The 17671-nt window shown below is 50.4% G+C and overlaps 2 long non-coding RNA genes across 2 annotated transcripts in view; one reads left to right on the top strand and one right to left on the bottom strand.

Moving 5' to 3' along the window:
• The window catches only part of LOC146776178 (uncharacterized), a 194995-nt gene extending 180697 nt beyond the window's left edge, over nucleotides 1-14298 (bottom strand). Inside the window, exon 1 of the long non-coding RNA XR_014972304.1 lies at nucleotides 14202-14298. This is a non-coding gene — a long non-coding RNA (uncharacterized LOC146776178). The remainder of the gene's footprint in view (nucleotides 1-14201) is intronic.
• A 142-nt stretch (nucleotides 14299-14440) lies between these two features.
• Nucleotides 14441-15796, top strand: LOC146776177 (uncharacterized). Its single transcript, XR_014972328.1, has 4 exons — nucleotides 14441-14479; nucleotides 14590-14701; nucleotides 14818-14928; nucleotides 15442-15796. It is a non-coding gene; the product is annotated as an uncharacterized LOC146776177 (long non-coding RNA).
• Nucleotides 15797-17671: the final 1875 nt, after the last annotated feature.

The raw sequence follows: 17671 nt of genomic DNA, 5'->3' as shown, positions 1-17671 counted from the left end.
TTGGCTTTCGCACAGAACATAGCACAGAGCTTGCACTGACTAAGTCAACGGAAGAGATTAGAGAAGTACTGGATCAGGGTGGCGCGGCAATTTTGATCATGCTGGACCTTTCAGCGGCCTTTGACACGGTCCACCATGAAGTACTGTTGGACCGTTTAGGCGGAAAGGGGGTTACTGGCAAGGCCCTTGCCCTTTTAAGATCCTTCCTTTCTAACAGAACTCAAACAGTGGACATGGGTACTGACTGCTCAAAGCCTTTCTCTCTGCCCTGTGGGGTCCCATAGGGCTCAGCGCTCAGCCTCACGCTGTTCAATATATATGTATCTCCCTTGGCAGCCCTTATTCGATCCTTTGGCTTCCAACTGACCTCCTATGCCGATGACACTCAAATAGTGCTATCCATTCAAAAAGGCAAAGAGGCCGAGATCGGTCAGAATTGCTACAACTGTATGCAGTCCATTGCCGGCTGGTTGTCTGCAAACTGTCTCAAGCTGAACGCAGGGAAGACTGAGGTGATTATTTTTGGTAATCCCTCAAATCTCTGGTCAACCAATTGGTGGCCAGAATCCTTGAGCTTACCCCCAGTTCCAACTGGTAAGGCAAAAAATCTGGGAGTAATGGTGGACTCTAGATTGTCCTTTGCGGACCAGATAGGTAAGGTGGTATCATCCTGTTTTTATATACTCAGGATTATGAGAAAAATGAAGCGCTTCCTCTCGGATGACAGCCTCAGGACAGTAGTAACAGCGCTTGTTCTGTCTCGTTTAGATTATTGCATTGCCTTATACCACAACATCCACAAAAGGCAGCTCAATCGACTGCAAGTAGTGCAAAACGCTGCTGCCAGGGTTCCTTTTGGGTATTCCCAAGTTTATCTCCGTAAGGAAGGGACTTCGGGACCTTCATTGGCTACCAATGAAACAGCGGATAGAATTTAAGGCTCTTTGCCTGGTCTTTAAAACCTTGGAGGGACATGGGCCTGCCTTCATGAGTCAACACCTTCAATGGTATCAATGGTATACCCCCCCTAGGGTCCTTCGCTCAACCAAGGCAATGTTGGTAAAAGTCCCACGTGTTAAAACAGCTAGTTGGGGGGGTAGGAGCTTTTTCTGCTGTGCCGCAAAGGCTTGGAATGGCCTCCCTTTGCAGCTCAGAGCAGCAGCTGGGTTCCTAGAGTTTAGGAGGGGCCTAAAAACCTGGCTTTTTTCTTAACTGAACTTAACTTAACTTATGTAATTTACCCTTTATCTGACCATTAGGCAATGCTCTCAGCGCCAGGACACCTAACGGTAACAGTACGCTTTACAAGCTCTATTAACATAACATAACATTTAAACCCCAAGAACTCTTGTCTTTGAGAGAAATGCAAAACATGTTGGATGAAACAGTCCAATACTGCTACCTTTCTTCCTCAAGGAGTAGTAGGATTAAGGCTCAGTTGGGAAGGTATCTAAACAGACTTAGGTAGACAATAATAGCAATATCATTTAAACCTCTCAGGGCAATATAAATGAGTCACCATGCGGTGTACAGGTATCAATTAACATTTAAATGCCCTGCATTAGCCAGCTATCGCTGCATCTGCCAGTTGGAAAGTCTCAACTAGCCATTTGAGATCATGTAGGTTTTCTGGCGGATAAATCGAAGGGACAGGGTGGCGATCCGTGTATTTTTTTAGCCTGATGTGGATGGCGCTGCTCAAGCCATTGACCGTTATTGTGTGGGCTATGGGACGAGCCCGGCGGCTCCTCCACTGAGGATACAGTCGGCTGTGGCATATCTAGTAGTGTCATAGCTTCTGCTAGGTCGGTGACATGCTGGGGTTTGTTGTGCAGCACAAATGCCAACCTAAAAGGGAATGTCCAGCGATATTTTATGCTCTCATCCCTTAATTTGTCAGTGATTGGGCAAAATTGCTGGCATCTCAGCAACGTCCCTAGGGCAATGTCCTGGAAGAGGGTGCAGGAAGCACCCTGAAAGTTGACTGAATCAGTCTTCCTGGCCGCCAACAGAATGGCTTCTTTCGTCTCGAACGTGTGCAACTTAGCCAGGATATTTCTGGGGTGCCCCTTATCTCCTAGCATGGCTGGGCCCACTCTGTGAACTCTGTCAAGCTTAACTTTTGGCGGCGAGTTGCCTAGTTGCTCCGTGAAGAGGCCCACTACAAAGGCCTCCCAGTCTGGGCCCTCGATCCCCTCCTCCAGGCCTCACATTCGTATATTATCTTGATCTATTTTCCAGATCTTCGCATTTAAGGATCGCTGAATGGAGCTGTTGGCTAAGTATGTGTGTCGTTTCCTCCACCTGACCGGTGCGTTGCTCCAGGTCCGTTGTCATGGTTTCAAAGTCCAAGACTCGGGTGCCCACTGAATCTACATCTGGTTGGAGAGTTACCGTTTGCCGTGTAGATGTGTACGCAGGGATTCCAGGGATGCGGTCAAATGTATTTTAAGCTCCTCTCAGACTTCCTTCTTGAAGTCTTGGAGGGAGGCTAGGAGCTACTGCTTCGTAAGCGACATGTTGGGTGAACCTGGAACGTTTATTTTGTGTTCTCTCAGTTCCGCTGGTGAGAAATAGCCGGACACCTGGTTAGGTTGCTGCTTCTTTGGAGGCGTAGAGACTGGAAGATCAGGTATGCACCGGGTGATGGTTCAGGAGTCAGCTCAATGCACCTTCAGATGTTCCCCTCCTGGAGTATGCCCTCATAGTTTAATAGTCACGCTCAGACTCGCTGCACTTCTGAGTGGACAGTGAGAGAAGCGCCGAATGCGAACCCTTCTTCTTCCAAAGTAGGTATGAGTTCTGTCCCTCCTTTGTCTTCATCTGGCTTGGACAGGCGGGCTGGGGATTGACATAGCACTTGTGGATTAGGAGTCAGGCTGCCATACCCGAACAGCCTTCACCATTTCCCCCATTTAAGGCCCTGCCTCGTGGCTATGATGTCTATTAGGTCTACTCCCCCGTGTCCTCCATGATCAGGTCCGGCAGCTGATATTACACCAGTACACAGGGGGAGGGCTATGGTTGGAATGTCTGAAGCCCAGCTGGTTAGAGACTACCAGTGGGTCTCCACCTCAATATTTTCATATAAGATACAGCGGAGCTTCCCTCCGGGCCTCTTTACTGCAATCGTCGGGTGCCCTGCAGCGACATGTCAGGGTCAGGCAAGCCGCACCTCCAGACCCTCTGGTCTCCCCCTGCAATCCTCAGTCATTCCAGCATCGACAGTGGGCCACCGCTGCACTCCTACTGCCCCTGCAGGCAGCCACCTCTCACTGCCGGGACAGCATGCAAGGGGGATTGTGGTACTGCAGCCGCTGTGGCGACACGGAGCAGGCAGCCAGGGCGATGGTCTCCAGTCGGTCTTCTGTGAGTCGTCCAGCAGGTCCGCTCTCCACCATCGGATCTTAGAAACCGCCAGGTCAGTGTCCTAAAGTTTGGAAGTTGGGCAAGAGGGTCTCAGCAAGTGCAGAGCCTTGTGGGCTCTTGGCAATCGTTCTAAGGTGCCATCTTGTCACTCGACTGCAATCTGAATCCTCTGTCAAGGCTGCCCGGGAGGCTGCGCAGCGGCCCCTCAATAGGGCGGCCGCCTTAGTGCCACAGGAAGGCACTGGAGTCGTCCGTCTAGTTCCCTGGGCCAGGTCCAGGGAAGACGTCCGGTTGACCCCATTTCCGGGGAAGGGGGAGGAGACAAGGGTACTTAGGCTGTTCCCCGCCCATCTTTCAGCCTCTTGTTCCCTGCCGTCTCGCATTGGTGGTCGCAGCTCGTCCATCGTCCGCGCTCTGGCAGCCCCGCAGTAGTCGTCGCTTCGCGGTGAGTCCGCTTGCCTCCTCCCCCCGCCCTGGCCCTGGGCAGCACCAGGTTGACGGGGCCCTGTGGTATGGAATACCACGGGCGGGGGGGTGCGGGCTTAGAGCTACGCCCAGTGCAACGGCCTGGGAAGCTGCGTGTGCGGCAGGGGTGTGTGTGTGTCTTGCCGCCGAGCGTGGACTCGGGGGCTCGGTCGGGCCTCGGCGAAGGTCTTCCTTGGGGCATCCGGCCCTTTCCCCCTCCCCCTTTTTTCGCCATCGCCCCCCCCCCTTTGTGGTGGAAGCGCTCAGGGACCTCAGGATTCGCGCGCCGCCCGAGCGCCTCGTGGCGGGTGCATGCTCGGAGCTATGCTGCGTGAGACGGGGCGCCATGGCGATTCCGGACGATGGGGGGCTAGGGGGGAGATTGTCCATTCACGTGCGGGAGCTGTGAGGGAAGCCGGGTCAACCGCAGGCCCCCATACCCGCAAGCCCTTATATGCAGCCCATATGTGTTCGGGGAGGAGATGTGTTCCTTCGCCTGCGCTGCCGACTTTGGGCGCAGGAAACCTGGGTTCCAGCCTTGAGATCGCGTCCTGTGATCCTGGGCAATGCACTCCGTCTTCCCGTGCCTGAATATGTAATGTATATGCGGTGCCCATGTGCAGCTGATGACTTAGGTGCAGGTAACCGGGTTCGAGCCTCGTGGTCGCGCCCCGTATTTTTGGGAAAATCTCTTAATCTCCCCGGGCCGGAACATGTAATGTAAATACGGGCTCATGTGTAGCCGCCGACGTTAGCGCAAGTACTTAGTGTTCGAGCCTCGAGGTCACGTCCTGTGAGTTTGGGAAAATCTTTTAATCCCCCCGTGCCTGAATATGTAATGTATATATGGTGCTCATGTTCAGCCGCCGACCTTGGTGCAGGTAAATAGGTTCGAGCATCGAGGTCGCGTCCTGTGATTTTGGGGAAATCACTTAATCTCCCCATGCCTGATATGTAATGTAAATACGGTGCCTACGTGCAGCTTCCGACCTGGCTGCAGGTAACCGGGAGAGCCTCGAGGTCGCGTCCGTTGTTTTTCGGGGGAAAAAAATAAATCTTAATCCCCCCGTGCCTGAATAGGTAATGTAATACGGTGCTCATGTGCAATCGCCGACTTCGGCGCAGGTAATAAGTGTTCGAGCCTCGAGGTCGCGTCCGGTGATTTTGGGAAAATCACTTATTTCCCCGTGCCTGAATATGTAACGCAAATACAGTGCTCATGTGCAGCCGCCGACTTTGGCGCAGGGAAATAGTGTTCGAGCCTCAAGGTCGCGTCCTGTGATTTGGGATAAATCACTTATTCTCCATGCGCCTGAATATGTAACGTAAACACGGTGCTCATGATTCATCCGCCGACTTTGGGGCAGGAAACCAGGGTTCGAGCCTCGGGGTCGCGTCCTGGGATTTTGGGATAATCACTATTCTCCCTGTGCCTGATTAGGTAATGTAAATAGGGTGCTCTTGTGCAGCTGCCGACCTTGGGGCAGGAGGCAAGGTCTACTGTCCGGAGGCCCAAGTGGGGGGGAGAGTTCCGTGGCCGGTTGGCTAGGCCTGATCCGCTTTCCCTTAGGTTGCAGGTCGACTCCCTGTGCTGCTTGAGGGATATCCGGCAAACCGGGTGTGTCCTCGGCGTTACGCTCTACTCCGTTTGGTAACCAAACCAGAGAACACCCCCCGTCCGGATGGGCTAGCTTCCCTATCCCACATTGATGTAGGGCTCGCCCCCCTCTCGTGAGCCCCGGGCAAGCTCGGATTACAGTCCGGAACCGGTTCCCGAGCTGCGCGTTGCCAGTGTGGGGCATGCCCGGGGGGGGAGAGTTCTCAGCGGGCTCGGTCACGGTGATTCAGGGTGGGGAGACTGTCTTCCCGTGAGGCTTTCCGCCGGGAAAGGCGGAGGAGCAGATACTGTGGGGGTGTGTATAGTAATTACTCTCACTTTGTGCCACACAGATCCCACGGATGATCCATAGAGCCATCGGGACCTTCCGCTAGAGATAAAGGAGTGTTAGTGGGTCAGCAGGAACAGTGGGGGCACCAAGAGCAATTGAGGCATAAGATGGCCATAGAATAAGCACAATTGAGGGGGGGCTTTGCAATCTAATATTTGCTTCATTTTAATACAGATTCTTGGAAACTCGCTGGATCGGACCTGTCAGGCGCACTAGCTCTAATCCAAGATAGTAAGTAAAGAGCGGGTCTGGGCGTCGCAGAAGGGACATTTGAGAATGTGTGGTGTGCCTGTTCAGGTTGTTGTAGGCTGCAGCTCACGACAGTTTTTCTTTCAGACTGAGGCGACCCGAGCTCGAGGGATGGATAGCCAGGGTTCCCCTTCGCTCTTCACGATGACGTCCCAAGTAGAGGAAACCCAGCAGGGCACCCCTCAGGACGTACAACTAGCGGCCATCATTGAACTCGCCAAGTCCAAGGGCCTGGCCTGGGCTGCGGACCTATTGAAGGCCAGCAACCCCGATGATTATGGGGTCATTTCTGGTGGCTCTCCCACGGGGCAGGAGCCTATCGAGGAGGCTGACCCATCCCGGTCCAAGCGGATTCGCAGGGCCACTATGAAAGACTTCCCGGCGGACGCACCGCCACCTAAGAGCCGGCCTGCGCCTACCTCCAGAGGTGCGCCAGGGCCCGCCCTGCAGCCCGTGTCCCTAGGAACTGTCCCCCCCTCGATCGGCGGCCCATCGCATACGAATTTCGCTATCACTGAGGACTTGGGTAAGCTCAATGACACACTAAAGAGCTTCACGGAGGAGGTCAGATCTGGCCTCTTGAGGGCTGGAGCAACCGGGGGAGCCTCAACTGCAAACTGTTTGGGGGGGGGTTTGACTCCGGCAGCAAATGTATGGGCTCTCCAAGGGAAAGGCACGCAGGCCACAGAGTTGCCCAACCTTGGGGGTTCCTCCCGCAGTTACACAGGCAAGAGCATAGATGTTGTAGCGACGGGGCCAGCTGTGGCCTCCGGGCTGGTGGCGGCGCCTGCTGGGACCCCAGGGTTAGGCCTGGCACTGGTGAAGGGGGGAACAGCAGCAGCTAGTTGGGAGGAGTCGCTGGCAGCGCAACCTACTGCCGTCTTTCCCCAGCCGGTCCCAACCCCCCCCCAGGTGTTCCTCCCACCGCGCCGCAGCTCGGGATTTTGACCACAGCAGTAGCAGTTCAGTCAGCAACAGATAAGAAGGCGGTCACCCACACTCCTCTACTGTCAGGTCATAGCTCGTTGTCATGGGAAGTGCCTGTGGCAGTGAAAGAATTTATTTGGAGGCGTGAATTTCTGGACATTTTTTCCTTACTCTTGTTGGGCCAACACGGCCAAGATGCCCGGAGGGTTGGGGGGAAAGAGGAGGACAAGAAAATCAGGTTACAGAAATGGGGGGAGAAGGGTGGCTCAACTACGACCGGGAATTCAGGAAGAAGATGGCTATATGCCCGGAAATTGAGTGGGACCAAAAAGAGGTCCAGCTGTGGATGGACCACATGGGATCTCGTGGAGCGCAGAGCACAGTCACCCAGCCAAAGGCCACGGGGGAGGGGGCTCTTCTCCAGGGCCCAGCCAGTCCAGCACGAAACCTTTCAAGCAGTCTTTTCGGGGGGCGCGCAGGGGGGGCAACAGTGGGGGGGTCAGGAGAGTCTCGCCAGGGACGTGCAACCTCTTCAACGCAGGGGCATGCTCTTGGGGGAGCAAATACAGGTTCCAGCATGTGTGCAGCAAATGCGGGGGCCGTCACGCTGCGACCACGTGTCAGTCTAAGCAGGACAAGAAACCATCAGACACTTGTAAACAGGCCAGTTGAGACAGCTCAGCCAAAATCAGCAGCATCCCCCGCCGCCACCCCCCCTGACCCGCCGCCTTGCAGCTCGCTCCCACTTGCCACCTGCCACAAGGGTATCCGGTCCCTGGTACTTCCCAGCACGTCTGCATCCCCCGCCTGCAAAGGGCCATCCCCAGTGAACCTGCGCAACATGCTCCAACTCCTTAGGAAGTATCCCAACATAACAAACAGCGCGCTCTTGCTGGGGGGGTTCTCTGAGGGCTTCATTATCCCGTTCATAGGCCCGTTTTCCTGCAAGGAGGCAGACAACCTCAAATCAGCTAGAGACCTCCCGGCGGTACTGCAGGAGAAAGTCAGGAAGGAACTACGACTGGGGAGGGTCACGGGTCCGTTCAAGAAAGAACCAGGGACCTTCAGACTTATCCACCACTTATCCTACCCGGAGGGGGACTCAGTGAACCATGGGCTCCAAGAGGGTGTTTGCTCCTTGTCATATTGTACGCTGGATGTGGCTCTGGACCTTGTCAGGAGGGCGGGCAAGGGGGCCTGGCTAGCAAAGGCAGACATTGAGTCGGCTTTCCGTTTGCTACCAGTGCACCCAAGCAGCCAACACCTGCTGGGTTTCAAGCTAGACGGCCTGTACTTCTTTGACAAATGCATGCCCATGGGGTGTGCGGTGTCCTGTGCCTTCTTTGAAGCTTTTAGCTCCTTCCTGCAGTGGGTGTTACAGCATTCCTTCGGGGTGGCAGGAGTCTCCCATTACCTAGACAATTTCCCTGGCTTTCATTCAGAGCCTCCTGGGGAAACTTAACTTTGCTGCCAGAGTAATTCCAGCAGGAAGGGTATTTGCGCGCAGGATAGCCAGAGCCACAGCGTCAGTTAAAAAGAAGCATCACGTGGTCAAGCTGAGCAGAGGCATGAGGGAAGACCTACTCATGTGGGCGGACTTCCTGGACAATTTCAATGGGTCTGTCATCTGGCGCGCACCCTGGGCCAATAACACTGAACTGGCACTTTTCACAGATGGGTCAGGCCGGGAAGGGTTCGGCGTGATTATGGACAGGGAGTGGTGTGCCGAGAAGTGGCCGAACGCCTGGCACAAGAGAAAGATCACGTCCAAGATCACTGTATTGGCCTGGGGTGCTGGCAGCGAAAAGGGTTTTGTTTTGGTCGGATAACTTAGCCGTGGTGCAGGCCATCAACACACAGTCAGCTAGTTGTCCCCTGGTGTTGTGCTTGCTGCGAGAGCCAGTGAGGGCATGCCTGAAGAACAATGTGGAATGCAGGGCTAGGCATATTCAAGGGGTTCTGAACGTAGCCGCTGACGCTCTTTCTTGCTTTCAGTGGCACCGCTTCTGGGAGGCCTGGCCGAGAGCGAGAGAAGGAATGACCCCTTTCCCGCCACACTTGTGGCTGCTTCTGAAGTGGAACAAGGGATGAGGGGTCTGGGAGAGCGGTCCTTAGCTCCAAGGATGGCGAAGCGTTACAGGAGCTGTGTTGCAAAATTTTGTGCGATCAACGGGGCATGGGAGGAGGACCGGGCTACCATGGAACTCAGAGTGCAACAATTCTTGCTGTGGGCAAAGGATGGGGGGAAATCCCACCCGTGGATCGTGGGTCACCTGTCTGCCATCAGCCACCACGCCGGGTTACGGGGACAGTTCGACCCCACCAAAGCCTTTGTTATCAAAGCTGCACTGCAGGGGTGGGCTAGGAATGAACTGCGACCGCCTGACAGCAGGTCTCCCATTAGTTACCCCATTCTACAAGGGATGCTCGACTGCATGACTAGGGCCACCCGCTCGGGGTATGAGGCAACCCTATTCTCAGCCTGCTTCGCACTGCCTTTCTTTGGGGCCTTTAGGATCGGGGAACTGGTGGCGCGATCCAAGTTGGACACCTCCGGGGTGGCCTTGAACACCAAAGACATAGACTTGGACTCGGGCTGTCTCAGGATAGTAGTGAGGCAGTCCAAAACAGACCAATCCGGGCAGGGGAGGCTGGTCCTGTTGCAAAGCCTGGGGGATGCCAGATACTGTCCTCTACTTTGGGTCAGAGCCTACTTGGCCCTTCGCCCGGGGGGGCGGGATACCTACTTGTGCACGAGGATGGGTTTCCGGTCACAAGGTTCCAAGTAGATTACATCCTGCAGGCTTGCCTACGGTTGTCGGGGCAGGCAGACCGGGCCAAAAAGTTCAGTAGCCACTCCTTCAGAATTGGGGCAGCAGCCACGGCATTCCTAGCGGGGATGTCACCTGAGAGTATCAAGCAAGTGGGGCGCTGGGAGTCTCAGTGCTACAAACGGTACATCAGGCCCTAGACGTGAGGGTGGTGGGCGGCTGCTCAGGGCACCTCCCTCCGATCTGTGTAAATTTGGAATCACGAGTGGGGCCTAGGCCACTCGGACGTTTGCCATGTTGTGTTATGTTGTAATTTAGATGTGATATGCAGTTTGTTCACCACTACAATAAATATTTTCAAACCCACCATTTCTTTATTTATCAGGAACCAAAGTGTGGGTAATTGGCCCTTCAAGCATCACGAGACTGGCTCGGTGGGCGGAGGTCAGAAAATGGCGGCACGGCTTCTCCACCACGGATATTACGTGGCTGGGCTATCCGGGAATGCGTTGGAGTGAACTGACCAGGAAACTACAGCAGAGATTCGGGGGAGGGGGGCCTCCACCGCACTTGTTGGTAATTCACTTGGGAGGAAATAACCTGACCACACTAGGGAGGAGAACTCTGCTCCAAGATATGGGGGACACCTTGTGCCAGTTGAGCAATACCCTGGGGTCATGCGAACTCTGGTGGTCGGAAATCACACCACGGGCTGTTTGGAGAGAAGCACGCTCTGGAGACGCCATTGAGGTATCGCGGAGGAAAGTCAACCGCGCCATGCGTAGTTTCACGGAGCAAAGAGGTTTTGGCTTCATTAGACATGGTTTACTTCACGCCAAGTCCACTGGAGGGGGATGGGGTGCACCTCTCAAGACTGGGCATGGACTTATTTCTTCTGGACCTAGGGGAGGCCTTGGCAGCAGCAGGATGTAAGTAGGAAGGGATGCCTTGGTGGGGGGGCCCTGGTAGTGACGGTGGCCAATCCCAAGGCTGTGGAGGAGTTACAGGGCGGTCCAGAGTCTGCAGATACCAAGAGGTACTTCATGCAGCAGCACAGCTTGGTGCTAAGACAGGATACCCAGGGATGTCTTAGCGTTGTCCCCTGGAAGAACTACGACGCCCCGTTAGTCCTATGGGCAGATGTGGGTCTGAGCAACCGGGGGCTGCCAGGAACGCTCCGCCCACCTCTTTCGGTGTCCTGTGCTATATGTATAGCCTGTTATAGACAAGTTGGAAACTATAAAGTAGATGGTTTCTTGTTTAGGTCCCTCTTCATTGGAAACGACTTGGATCCATTTCAGGCAGATAGATTTCTACATTTTAAGGTGGGTGTTGAGAGGCCGTGTTGGTGCTTCGTAGGAACTCTGAGTCACAGTATCATATCCTAAAACGTTTTTTTATTGTTCATTGCAGAAATTGGTTGGTCCTGAGGAGAACCCATAATTCAGTGGTTCGAAACGCGTCGACCAGTTCTTTTTCCTTGTGTCGCACCGCTTTCAAGATATTTTTTCTTGTGTATTTCAAAATAATCTGTTATATTCATTGTGGCAACGAAAAAACAGAATGGTTTTTGGATGGTGAAATTGAGATGTAATCAATTTTACTAGTGAAGAAAGGTCGCCACAAGGACCCAGTTCTTTACAGTGTGTAGATGTTTTTGTGTATGCATGAGTATAATGGCCATGAGTGCTTGATGAATGTTTGCATGTTTGTTTCAGTTACCCAGGGGATCATTATTAATGTGTTGTTGTACTACATGTTTTGTAAATTTTGTATATATGATCTTAGCGCAATGAAGCAATGTCTCAGCGCAAAATCATTTTGAAATGTGAAATTAATTAAAATCATTTCCGTTAAATAATAAGGAAATTCATAAAACCCTCCTCTCAAGTTTCATTTCTTTTTAGGAGTTATTAAAGTATTTTGTTGAGTTATTCTCAGCTTGAACTTCCTGTTCTGTTTTCCTAGTATTTTCGGCTCAGTTCAGCTGAGTTTTTGAGCCAAAACCCGGTGGTGTTTTTTTACCTCTTTCGGGGGGGCGTGAGTAAGCGAGTGGATGGTGGTCCACGGCTGGGAGGGGTGGCCCCTCCCAAGATTTGGTATACACCAATTGGCGACAGCCACGGTGTAATTTAGGCTTATCAGACGGGCAGGCGGCATAGGGGTTGGCCTGCTCTGGGATCGCCCGTAAGATAACCCACCATATTGGCATATTGGTTATGCTAATAAACCTGCAGCAAATTTCTCCACTAACAAGGTGTTGTGTGGTTTATTGATGTATTGTTTGTGGATATGTGACTACAGTTGCCGATATTGGCATTATGTCAAGGCTGCCCAGGGGGCTGCACAGCGGCCCCTCAATAGGGCGGCCGCCTTAGTGCCACAGGAAAGCACTGGAGTCGTCCTTCTAGTTCCCTGGGCCAGGTCCAGGGAAGAAGTCCGGCTGACCCCATCACCGGGGAGGGGGGAGGAGACAAGGGTACTTAGGCTGTCCCCCGCCCATCTTTCAGCCTTTTGTTCCCTGCCGTCTCGCCTTGCCCGCCCCTCCGCTTAACCGGCGGACGGCCAATATAAGGATTTGGAGGGGGGGGGGGGTGTCATGTTTCTAACCTATTGTTTTGTGTTGCAGGAGGAGTTACAGGGCGGTCCAGTGTCTGCAGATACCATGGGGTGCTTCATGCAGCAGCCCAGCTTGGTGCTAAGCCAGGATACCCAGGGATGTCTTAGCGTTGTCCCCTGGAAGAACTACGGCGCCCCGTTAGTCCTACGGACGGTTGTGGGTCTGAGCAACGGGGGGCTGCCAGGAACGCTCCGCCCACCTCTTTCGGGGGGGCCGTGAGTAAGCGAGTGGACTGGTGGCCCCTCCCAAGATTTGGTAAACACCAATTGGCGACGGCCACGGTGTAATTTAGGCTTATCAGATGGGCAGGCGGCATAGGGGTTGGCCTGCCCTGGGATCGCCCGTAAGATAACCCACCATGTTGGCATATTGGTTATGCTAATAAACCTGCAGCAAATTTCTCCACTAACAAGGTGTTGTGTGGTTTATTGATGTATTGTGTGTGGATATGTGACTACAGTTGGCGATATTGGCACTATGCTATTTTCAGCATCGCCGAGCCATCCTGCTGACCTCGGGGCTCCTGCACACTGCCCGATACCATCCCAGTATATTATGGAGCCGAGCTAGCTCATTATTCCTACAGTATCCCCAATTTTGCAAAGGATGGTAGTGGAGCCAAATCGGTTCACGTCTGCTTGGCTGGTCACGCCCCCAGATATCTTTTTTTAATAAAGCGGACATCGCTCACATTCCTAGATAGGCATTATGACTCCTGTCCATGTTGGGGTCTCATATCATATTAAGGTGCTCTCCTGCTATTGGGTCTTCTTGTGCCTTATCCAACTGTTCACTCAGCACTCGTCAGAGGAAAGCATCCTGCACTGTGTAAGGAGCATAAATGTTCAATAGTGTGAGTGTTGTTGGGCCCCGTTGTAGAGTGAGTGTCAGATGTCTGCTCTCAGGTCTCTTGTGACTGATGGGGATCGGGGGCCCAAGTGTGCTTTACAAAGTATAGCGACACCAGATGTATTGGTGGGAGCAGAGACCCAGAACTGGAGGGGATTATTACTGTGCCTTACGTGTTGTTGGACTCGTTTCAGAATGTGGGTTTCCTAGAGAAAAAGGATGTCAGGGTCGAATTGAAGTATATATTTCCAGATCTGTCTGCATTTATTAGGTGAGTTAAGCCCTCGGACATTGAGGCATAACAATGTGCAGGTGTAAGTGTCTCCCATGGTCGTGTAGGAAAAAGCTGTAACAGGCAGGGTAGGTAGAATCAGATAATAAAAACTTCCATTTCCCACCCACCTATGCCCAGGGGAAAGAAAGAATAAAGGAAACAACAACATGGTAAGTAACAAAAGGCTAGCAAGGCCCAGTCTCATTCCTCCAATCGTTAGTAATGGTAACATCTACAGAATCCTTGATGGCCACATGCCCCAAAGAGATATTGGCCCAACTCCACTGGCTACCTGTAGCCAAAACGATTCAATTTAAATCTCTGTGCATAGCATTTAAATCCCTCAACAACCGAGGGCCAACCTATTTGGCAACATTTTTAAATCTTATACACCTGCCAGATCTCTCAGATCCACCAATCAGAGAAATCTAGTTGTACCCAGAACCAGCAGAGTCAGGTGGGGAGGTAAGAGTTTCACAGCCACTACTGCATGCCTCTGGAATGCCTTACCCATCTCATTGGTCTCATTAAAATAGAGACCAATTTATTCAAATTTAAGAAGGGCCTTAAAACATGGTTGTTTTCAGCCTAGCCGATTGTTTAGTATTCACCTGAATAATACCTATCAAAGGCAGCGCCTAGACACCCCAGGGTATTAGTTGCGCTTTAGAAATGTAATCATCATCATCTCGTTGATGTACCAAAAATTAATAAACAATATGACTGACCCTCTACAGCGGCTGCGTGAACACTGGAAGCGGGATGTAGAATGTATGGAAGAAGAGAACTGGCAGGAAGCTCTTGCGTCCCCCCGTGAAATCGCGATCTCCTCAAGACTGAGACTGGTACAGCTCAAAGTCGAAAGGACTCGTACATGCACCACGTGAGGTGAGGTGAGCCAATAAGTAAGAGGGATACAACAGATAAATAGGAAGCAGGATATTGGAAAAGTGATTTGGCTCCGATCCGGAAACTGATAGGACGGAGGAAACACAGCGAAAATCAGGTGAGAGAATAAGGATCCTGGTAGAAGGTAGATGGAGGGAACTAATCTGGGTTGGAATTGTGGACTAATTTAGACTACATTCTCTCTCCTCTGCCCTTTCCTCCCTTTAGACTCGCTGATCTAAGAAGAGGATTTTAATATACTCCGCAGTGCAGGAACTCAGAAATATAACCATAGAAAGAGGTTCCTTGCAACTAGCGAGCCGGCATTAATCACGAAGAGGTAATTATGCGAGTTAAAAAGCAGGGGAGGAACCTAATATTATAATTGAGCAATCAATTAGGCTCAAGACTAATGTTGTACAAACACTCTTATCTCTCTCCCCCCTTGGAACGTAGAGAAAATATAACACGTTACTCGAATCATTACGAGGGTGTAAGAAGAGGAATGTGAGTTCTCCGAACTACTCAAAGAATAAGGAGCACAGATAGATATCCCCCAACACAAAGGTGAGAAGAGGTCTTGACTTAGGAAATTGCGGAGAAGCGTATAATCCCGTTATGCAGATAAATCGAATGTATTTACACCAGGAACGACAATTATAAAATGTAGTCCGGTTGCCTGTAGTAACAGCACGAAATGAAAGACATCGGACCATTCTTAAAGTAAAAGGTGGGGATACAAACAACAATTGGGAAAAGAGGAAAATTATGAACAAAAACCGAATATAGCCATAAATAAATGGGGTTAATGCCGGAATACATAGAACGATAATACAGGGCACTGAAAGATAATGGCGTTGCAAAAACTGCCACGGTTTCCAGTAGTAAAGCCCATTGAATTTGACTAACCATACAAAATAGGTCACAAAATGGGATATTTAATACCTACAGACAATGAATATAATCGTGACATAGAACAAATGAAAAAATGGATGTGTCTCAGGGAATATGACCGTAAATGTATGAGAAAGAGAAATTATAAGTACAAGCGAGAGCAGTAACTATATTTATCTGTTCTAGGAATAAAATTACTGTGGTGGGAGACAGAATCATGTGGTCTTGATAAAGATGGTACTATCACTTTGAAACCATCGAAACGCGTCGACGCTGTGGATAAGCACAATCAAAGAACAAATACAGACTACGTATATACAGATTTACGAATGTATAATGTGCTGTACCTTTAGAAATTGAATCTGATGTGCACTCGTAAAGAGGAATATTTGAATCTTACAATTTGTGTCTGTCTCCACATTATGCTGGTCATAATTGTGTTACATAGTTTTATGTGATTGAAATTGAACTGTTATGTATTTTATGAGGTTTTTAACAATTTGATGTACTATGAAATGTTAAATGAATTTGTATGATCTACAAGGACAAATGTGTGTTTTTTTTAAAATAAAGAAACATTTCCCATAGAGAACTTCCTTTCTGACATAATATTTTATGCTCTCTCAATTGCGGAATCAAGGGAACATTCTCTTCTTTCTGGCTCACAGCTCAAAGTCCTACATAGGGCATACCTATCATGTTCAGCACTTGTAGAAATGGGCTTCAGAGAGGGCCCTGACTATCGCAGAGGGTGTGGTATGGAGGGCACATTCATACACATTATCTGGGAGTGTATACATATTCAGCGTTATTCGTCCAATGTGGCCAGATGCATGGGGGAATCTTGGGCACTCAAATAGAACACAAGCCAGGATTGTACCTCATGAATATTTGGGGACCCACTGACCTTGGAAACAAAGTGAGGACCTGGGCGGCGTTGGGATCGATGATAGCGAAACGCAATTTCACTAAACTATAGGGGGGCACAGGAGGTGCCAACACTTGCTGCATGGAAAAAAGATCTCGATTGGTGTATGTTGATGGAGTAAACAATATATGAGTCAAGGGGCTGTCCTAAAAAATGGTCGCAAATATGGGAATTGTGGAATGAATATAGAGGAAACGTTTGTGAACCTCCGTGGTTGAATCCTGACCCACCTTCTGTGGTAGGATGAATAAGTATGTTTTACTATAGGATAATTGTGTATTAGAAGTAGATAGGTGAAAGCTCCAAGACACATCTAATGTTAAGTTCTGTACAATGCTGCATGACTTTGTTTATATTAAACGCACACTGTCATCAATAAAAAGATTTAATAAAAAAAAAAGTAATGGTAACATCTTTAGTCCATTCCATAGAGAGGTGCAACCCTCTACTGTCAGGGACTAGGGGTGGAAAAGTGATGGCAAGTGGGAAGTATGTGGGTTGTTGAATGTCTTCATCGTCCTGTATTTTCATTAAGGGCGTGAAGTATAGGTGGTGGGATTTCCCTCCCAGCCCTTCAGCAAACACCCTCTGTGGGCATTTGCTTCAAGTGTTGTAGGCTAAGAATCCATAGGTGTGCCATTTGCCAAGGCGAGAGAGTCTTGCTGGGGTGGCTCGCTTTTCATATTTTAGTGGTGGCGGATAATGGTTCCTTAGCCCCCGCCGATGTTTTGTTCTCAGTTTTGTGTGTATTTGTAACTTATGCATGTGAAACATAGATGATGAACAATTTCCCAGTGAAATGACGGACTCCCTCATAATAGTGATTCCAAAATAACGTAAAGATACTGAAAGCTGTTAAGTTATATGTCAATATCATACTTAACACTGGATTAATCAGAAACGCTATGGTCGCAACAACATCCGATTACTATCAAATATATTCAGAAAGAAGGAAAATGAAAGTAATGACACAATGTTCATCTCACTAGATGTAGTAAAGGAAACTGGCAAAATATATATATTTTTTTTTATTAGCAGCGCTCAACGGAATGAGCTTTGGCAACAATTGTGGTAATTGTATCAAGGCTTTCTACACAGGTTATAAGGCAACTATAGACGTAAATGGGACTAATTCCAATTATTTTCCTGTACAAAAATCGACAAAGCAAGGTTTTCCACTATCACTACTACTTTGTAATATTGCAGTAGAGTTATTAGTAAGGATGGGCGGAGCGCGCGGTGCTTCTTCGCAGAATTCCGCGGTGTTACATTGAAATTCCGCAGAGTTCCGTGAGCGGCAGAATTCCGGTCCGCTGACCATAACTATAACTGTTCGAATTGTGGTCCTCAAATCACACAGCGTTGTAAATTCATTGGAAGAGGCATTAGTAAACATATATGCAGGCACAACACACAGGAATCAAACGTAGGCATCATACGCCAGCAGTTAATATGCAGCAACACATGCATATTACAGACTATCCAGGG

Source organism: Triturus cristatus, chromosome 12 (assembly GCF_964204655.1).
Source record: "Triturus cristatus chromosome 12, aTriCri1.1, whole genome shotgun sequence".
Taxonomy (NCBI): domain Eukaryota; kingdom Metazoa; phylum Chordata; class Amphibia; order Caudata; family Salamandridae; genus Triturus; species Triturus cristatus.
The sequence above is the reverse complement of the archived record's forward strand: the minus strand, read 5'-3'. Positions and strand labels throughout refer to the sequence as shown.